The sequence below is a fragment of the Sturnira hondurensis genome, unplaced genomic scaffold, assembly GCF_014824575.4.
Source record: "Sturnira hondurensis isolate 20B ecotype Veracruz unplaced genomic scaffold, ASM1482457v3 Scaffold0006571, whole genome shotgun sequence".
In the NCBI taxonomy this organism is placed as follows: domain Eukaryota; kingdom Metazoa; phylum Chordata; class Mammalia; order Chiroptera; family Phyllostomidae; genus Sturnira; species Sturnira hondurensis.
This window is the reverse complement of record NW_028079202.1, coordinates 5,875,834-5,883,617: the sequence shown is the minus strand read 5'-3', so window position 1 is coordinate 5,883,617 and position 7,784 is coordinate 5,875,834. Positions and strand designations below refer to the sequence as shown.

Genomic DNA, 7,784 nt, shown 5'->3' with positions numbered 1-7,784 from the left:
TGCAGAAAGAAAGGAGCTCCTACCTTTTGCAACATCATGGATGGAACTGAAAAGCATTATGCTGAGTGAAATAAGCCAGGTGTTGAAAGACAAATACCATATGATCTCACCTTTAACAGGAAGCTAAACAACAGAACAAACAAGCCAGCAAAATATAACCAAAGACACTGAAATAGAGAACAGGCTGACAGTGACCAGAGGGGAGAGGGGAGAGAATTTCAGGGGAAATAGGGGAGGGATTTAGAGGATCATATATAAAGGATACATGGACAACTGAGAAGGGTGGAAATGGGAGGGAGGGGGAAGCATGGGGGGTGGGATGGGATGGGAGTAATAGACAGAATACTGTACTTAAAAAATAATTAAATAATTTAAAAAGAAGGTCATCACAAGGAAGGTTTTGGGAACAGTAAAATAGTTCAGTGTAAGAAACAGATACAGTTTTGTCAACAGGAATAACACCAAGGAAGGTGTATTTGTCCACCATACTGCCATAAAGAATAATAATCCTAGGAAGTACCTTTGAAGTGTAGAAGACGGAGAGACTATGGAGTCTGATGTTGAAAGAGAAAAGTGTTCAGAGACAGCAAATGTTACAGGCCCTGGTGGAGTTCCATTGCAAGGCAGTAAATGCGCAGTAAACTGTAACACTTAGGGATGCTATCCACATCGCTGGGTTCCTCCACACTGTTACCAGCAGAATTTCCAGAATAGTGGGAGTGGGGAAAAGAATGAGGGATCAGAAAATGCTCAGGATGGTCACACCCCATGGCTCTGGCCGTACTGCAGGCAATGGTTCCACCTTACTACTTGAGGAGATCCTATGGTTGTCGACCTCAGTATTCCAAGGTTCCGGTGTAGAAAGAAGTGGTGGAGAGTGCTGATAACCAGATAACCAGGGTGTAAGAGCACAATGTATATAACAAGGTATATGACAATACCTAGGCATAATCTAGGTAGAATTACAGATATATATATCTGCAATTGTCTTACCTGACTGAGTTCACCAGTGAGAATTTTTAAGTACTGACCTTTAAGGTGGACTCAGAATTTCAAAATCAAAACCCACCATGATCTTTCTTTCTTTTTTTAATATTTTATTTATTTATCTTCAGAGGGGAAAGGAATGAGAGAGGGAGAGAAACATCAATGTATGGTTGCCTCTCGTGTGTCCCCTACTGGGAACTGGCATGCAACCCAGGCATGTGCCCTGACTGGGAATTGAACCATGATACTCTGGTTCACAGGCCCACGCTCAATCCACTGAGCTACACCAGCCAGGGCTGATCTTTCTTTCAAAGGCATCCTGATGCACTTTATAATGTTAATTACAAGTTCCTAAGAAGATAGATATTTGAGAATCAAATGAGCACATGGGTGATGATATATAATGTATAATTGTATAAAATTCTATTTTAGAATTTTATAATTTGAATTTTTGTTGATAAAAAATAATTATGTACCATGCTAAACAATTTTATATCTATAGAAAAGTGATAGGTAGGTAAGTAGGTAGATAGGTATATAGACATATACTTACTATGGATTACCTAAAAGTCCTCCTTCAAGTAAAAGAGTTTAATTATAGAAAGCTAAAATTATTTCTAAGTAAATCATTCAATTATGCAGTTCCATTCAGGTAGAAACTGCATAATTGAGACAGACAGAGGCATGGAATACAGAAATCTAGAACAAATGGGAGAAAAATTGGGACAACTGTAATTGAACAACAATAAAAAAGATTGAAAAAAGAAATCTAAAAGAGACAATTAAAGATGAAAATTGGTAGAACCTTAAACTCATTATTTAAATTTTCTTGAGATGTTCTAAATTTGTATGCTTTCCAATTGTTCAAAAATTGAGAAAAATATTATTTTTACCTTCAATCATATTCTGTTGAAGCAGAGAAAACTTAAAAAAATAATCATTACAACTCCATTATCACATGCCCATACTATCATGACTTGTTATTGCTTCCTATTGTTTCCCATGTTAGCTTATCCAAGATGCTATATCAAGGACTTCTTATAAGATGTAGTTTTCATTGCACTGTTCCCATACTCAAAGACTTCTTCTCTGCCATCAGATCAGCTCCAAACTCCTTGGCATCCTAAATCTTCTGATTCCACACATAATTATGTCTCCTGACTCACTATCTCAACAAGCCACTCCTCTTTATATTTCTGCACATTCTGTACATTACAAATTATTTATGACCAGAGTCTATGAAATCTGGTGGAGAGAGGCATGCCAAAGCACTCTACAAAATTTCATTCTGTCCTTTCCGAGGCCCGCAAGTGTGCCCATAAATCAGCTGCAATAGACAGACACTGAAACCAAGCCAGGAAACTGATATAAATAAGAAAAAAATAAATCATGGTATCAAAAATAGAAGTATGGGCAAACTGATTAAATAATATCAAAAATACAAAATAGAAAATCTGTCCAACTGACCTGTTAGAAACTCTTGCCAAAAACTGAGTAAGTAGGTAAATCCTGAATCATTGAAGAGCTGCCCAGGCTAAGGACTTTTAGTGGGATTTGAAGGTCTAGTTTGTTAAGGTCAGGGAGATATGCTAAATTAAATTATTTGTCCAGCACATGAGTCAGCTTAGGGAATTTTAAGAAAAGATGTTTTTTTGGCATGCACAGAAAAGTTTCAGATAAACCAAAATCATGGCTAGAAGCTAATTCCTATTTTTTAAATGTAAGGTTGGACCTCAGTATTATTAAGGTCATAAATATAACATGGATAACTTGCATCACAGGCTGCTGTACACCTTTATTCAGAGGGAGGATGTAATGTCAGTTTCATAATTAAATTAGGAGAAAATCAGCGACAGTGAATCTGAGAATATCCATAAGCTCTGTAAAAGAGGGAAGATGTCTATGACCTATTCCTGGTCCTTATAAATGCTCTTTTTCCCCCCTTAATTTTTCTTTTCTTTTATTGTTTTTCAAATACAGTTTTTTGCCTTTCCCTCACTCCTCCCCACCACATCAGTCCTCCCCATCTCCCTACCCCATTTCCCACCCCCCTTGTTGTCCATATGTCCTTTATAATTGTTTTTGTAAACCCTTCATACTTTCCCCCCATTAACCCCTCCTAATCTGCCTTCTGATCATTGTCTGCCTATTCTTAATTTCAATATCATTGGCCGTAATTTCCCTGCTTGCTCATTTTGTTGATTAGGTTCCTGTTAATGGTGAGATCATATGGTATTTGCCTTTCATCACCTGCCTTATTTCACTTAGCATATTGCTCTCTAGTTCCACCCAAGCTGCCACAAAGGGTAGGACCTCTTTCTTTATTTTTGCTGCATACAATTCCATTGTGTAAATGTGCCATTGTTTTTTGGTACATTCATTTACTGATGGGGACTTGGGTTGATTCCAGCACTTAGCTAGTATAAATTTTGCTGCTATGAACATTGGGGTGCATAAATTCTTTTGGATTGGTGTTTCAGGGTTCTTAGGATATAATCCTAGCAGTGGAATTTCCAGGTTTCAAAGGCATTTACATTTTTAGTTTCCTGAGGAAATTCCATACTGTTTTCCATAGTGGTTGCACCAGTCTGCAATTCCACCAACAGTGCACTAGGGTTCCCTTTTCACCACACCCTCTCCAACATTTGTTGTTTGTTACTTTGTTTATGATAGCCATTGTGACAGGCATGAAGTGGTATTTCATTGTGGTTTTAATTGGCATGTCTCTGATGGCTAGCAATACTGAGCACCCTTTCATATGTCTCTGGAACTCTGTATGTCCTCCTTGGAGAAGTGTCTGTTCAAATCCTTAGCCCATTTTTCAATTGGGTTTCTTGTCTTCTTAGAGTGGAGTTGTGGGAGTTCTTTATATATTTTGGAGATCAAACCCTTGACTGAGGTCTCATTGGCAATTATGTTTCTCATATTGTTGGTTCTCTTTTCATTTTAATGCTGTTTTCTTTAGCTGTGCAGAAGCTTTTCACTTTAATGACATCCCATTTGTTTATTCTTTCCTTTACATCCCTTGCTCTAAGGGACATATCAGTGAAACTATTGCTGTGTGGAATATCTGAGATTTTCCTGCCTATGTTCTCCTTTAGGACTTTAATGGTGTCATGACTTATATTTAAATCTTCTATCCACGTGGAATTTGTTTCTATGTATGGTGTAAGTTGGTGCTTGAGTTTCATTTTTTGCATGTAGCTGTCCATTTCTCCCAACACCATTTGCTGAAGAGGCTATCTTTGCTCCGTTTTATGCTGCTGCCCTCTTTGACAAATATTAATGGCACATAGAGACTTGGGTTTATTTCTGGGCTCTCTATTCTGTTCCATTGGTCCATATGCCTGTTCTTATGCCAGTATCAGGCTATTTTGATTACAGTGGCCTTGTAATACATTTTGATATCAGGTATTGTGATTCCTCCTAGTTTGCTCTTCTTCCTTAAAATTTCTCCAGCTATTTGGGATTACTTATGGTTCCATATACATTTTTGAAGTGTTTGTTATTTATCTGTGAAGTATGCCATTGGTACTTTAATAGGGATTTCACTGAATGTATAAATTACTATGGGTAGTATGGACAGTTTGATGATGTTAATTATTCCAATCCCTGAACACACTATATGTTTCTATTTGTTTGTATCTTCCTTAATTTCATTCTTCAGTGTTGTGTAATTTTCTGCAAAGAGGTCTTTTACTTCCTTGGTTAGATTTATTTGTAGGTATTTATTTTTCTTGTTGCTATATCAAATGAAATATTTTTCCTGATTTCTGTTTCTGATATTTCATTTTTGGTATACAAAAATGTCTTTGATTTCTGAATATTGACTTTGTATCCCACTGTTTGTCCAAACGCATTTATTAGGTCGAGCAGATTTTGGGTGGAGTCTATAGGATTTTCTATGTACACTATCATGTCATCTGCAAACAATGACATTTTTATTTCCTCTTTTCCAATTTAGATACCTTTTATTTCTTTTTCTTGTCTGATTGCTGTGCTAGGACTTCCAGTACTATATTGAATAGGAGTGGTGAAAGCGGGCATCCTTGTCTTGTTCCTGTTCTTAGTGAGAAAGTTTTAGTTTTTGCTTATTGAGTATGATGTTGGCTGTAGTTCTCTCATATATGGCCATTATTATGTTGAGGAATGCTCCCTCTATTCCCACTTTGCTGAGTGTTTTTATCATAAATGAGTGTTGTACCTTATCAAATCCTTTTTCCACATATATTGCTATGACCATGAAATTTTTATCTTTCTTTTTGTTTATGTGATGTATTACGCTCACTGATTTGCAAATATTGTGCCATCCTTGCATCCTTGAGTTGTATCCCACCTTGTTGTGGTGTATGACCTTCTTAATGTATTGCTGGATGAAGTTTGCCAATATTTTCTTGAGAATTTTAACACTTATGTTCATCAGTAATATTGGCCTGATATTTTCTTTCTTTTTTTGTGTCTTTATCTGTTTTGGGGATTAGGATGATGCTGGCCTCATAAAAAAAAGTTTGGGAGCCCTCCATCTTCTTGGATTTTTTAAAAATAATCTCTGAAGGATAGGTGTTACCTCTTCCTTCTCCTGTGAAACTGTAAAGTCCACAGCTTTTGTGTGTCAGGAGTTTTCTGATTACTGCATCCATTTTATCAGCTGTTATTGGTCTGTTCAGGCTTTCTGCTTCTTCATTCAGTGTTGGAACATTATAGTTGTGTAGAAACTTGTCCATTTCTCATAGGTTTTCAAATTTCTTGGCATATAGTTCTTTTTAGTAATTTGCTACAATCCTTTGTATGTTTATGCTATCAATTGTAACCTCTCCCTTTTCATTTCGGATTGTGCTTATATGGGACCTGTCTTTCTTTTTCTTGATGAGTTTGCTTAAAGGCTTGTTGATGTTGTTTATCTTTTCACAGACCCAGCTCCTGGATGTATTGATCTTTAGAATTGTGCTTTTAGCCTCTATGTTGTTTAATTCCGCTGTGATCTTGGTTATTACCTTCCTTCTACTTGCTCTGGGCTGTCTTTGTTGTTCTTCCTCAAGTTCTTGTATGTGTAGGGTTAGGCTGTTTACTTAGGATGTTTCATTTTTTTTTAGGTAGGTTTGTATAGCTCTGAATTTTCCTCTCAGGACTGCATTTGCTGTGTCCCATAAGTTTTGGGATGTTGTGAGTTCATTTTTTTTTTGTTTCCAGAAACTTTTTGATTTCCTCCTTGATCTCTTTCTTGACCCATTCATTGTTTAATAGCATGCAATTCAATCTCCATGAGTTTGAGCGTTTTTGAGTTTTTTCCTTTGGATTGGTTTCTAGTTTCAGTCCCTTGTGGTCAGAGAAAATGCTTGACATGATTTCAATATTCTTGAATTTTTGAGGCTTGTTTTGTGACCTATCATATGGTCTATCTTTGAAAATGTTCCATGTGCACTTGAAAGAATGTGTATTTTGCTTCTTTGGGATGAAAGGCTCTATATACATCAGTTAAGTCCATTTCATGTATGACAGTGTTCAGTCCTACAGTATCTTTGTTGATATTTTGTTTGGAAGATCTGTCCAGTTTTGACAGAGGGGTGTTAAAATCCCCTACTATAATTGTGTTGTTTTCAATATCTTCTTGAAATTCTTCAAGATTTTCTTTATGTGTTTGGATGTTGGCTGCATATATATTTACAATGTTTTTATCTTCTTGATGGATTCTTCTTTTGAATACCATGAAGTGACCTTCTGGGTCTCCTTTTATGATTCTTGTTTTGAACTCTATTTTGTCTGGTATGAGTATTGCTAGACAGGCTTTTTTTCCCCTGTCTCTTTGCTTGGAATATTTGTTTCCAGACCTTCACTTTCAGTCTGTGTAGGTCTTTTGTCCTGAGGTGGGTCTCCTGTAGGTAGCATATATGTGGATCGGGATTTCTTACCAATTCGGCTATTCTATGTCTTTTGATTGGAGCATTTAATCCATTTATGTTTAAGGTTATTATTGTTAGGTACTTATTCATTGCCATTTGTTCATATCTGTATTCCTCTCTCTCATTTTCTTCCTTCCTTTTCTTAAAGTAGTCCCTTTAGTATTCCTTGCAGAGCTGGTTTGGTGGAGGTGTATTCTTTTAGACCTCTTTTGTCTGGGAAGTCCCTTATTCAGTCTTCCATTTTAATTGAGAGCCTTGTTGGATAGAGTAATCTTGGTTACAGGCCTCTGGCTTCCATTACTTGGAATATTTCTTGCTGTTCTCTTCTGGCTTAGAATGTTTCTATTGAGAAATCAGCTGCTAGCCTTATCAGGGCTCCCTTGTATGTTACTTCCTGTTTCTCCCTTGCTGCCTTTAAGATATTCTGTTTGATTCAATGAAATACCTATTAAAGTACCAATGGCATATTTCACAGACATAGAACACACAATTCAAAAATTTATATGGAACCATAAAAGACCCTGAATAGCAGCTGCAATGTTAAGAAAAAAGAACAAAGTAGGAGGGATCACAATACCTGATATCAAACTGTATTACAAGGCCACTGTAATCAAAACAGCCTGGTACTAGCATAAAAACAGGCACGTAGACCAATGGAACAGAATAGAGAACCCAGAAATAAACCCAACTCTCTATAGTCAATTAATATTCGACAAAGAGGGCAGTAACATAAAATGGGGTAAGGATACCCTCTTCAACAAATGGTGTTGGGAGAACTGTACAGCTACATGCAAAAAATGAAACTTGAGCACCAGCTTACACCATACACAAAAATAAATTCAAGGTGGATAAAAAACTTAAATATAAGCCATGATACCATTAAGTCCTAGAGGAGAA

The 7,784-nt window shown here is 36.6% G+C and overlaps 1 pseudogene; it reads left to right on the top strand.

Moving 5' to 3' along the window:
• Window positions 1-382: 382 nt before the first annotated feature.
• LOC118989898 (Y-box-binding protein 1-like) lies at window positions 383-906 on the top strand (annotated as a pseudogene).
• Window positions 907-7,784: the final 6,878 nt, after the last annotated feature.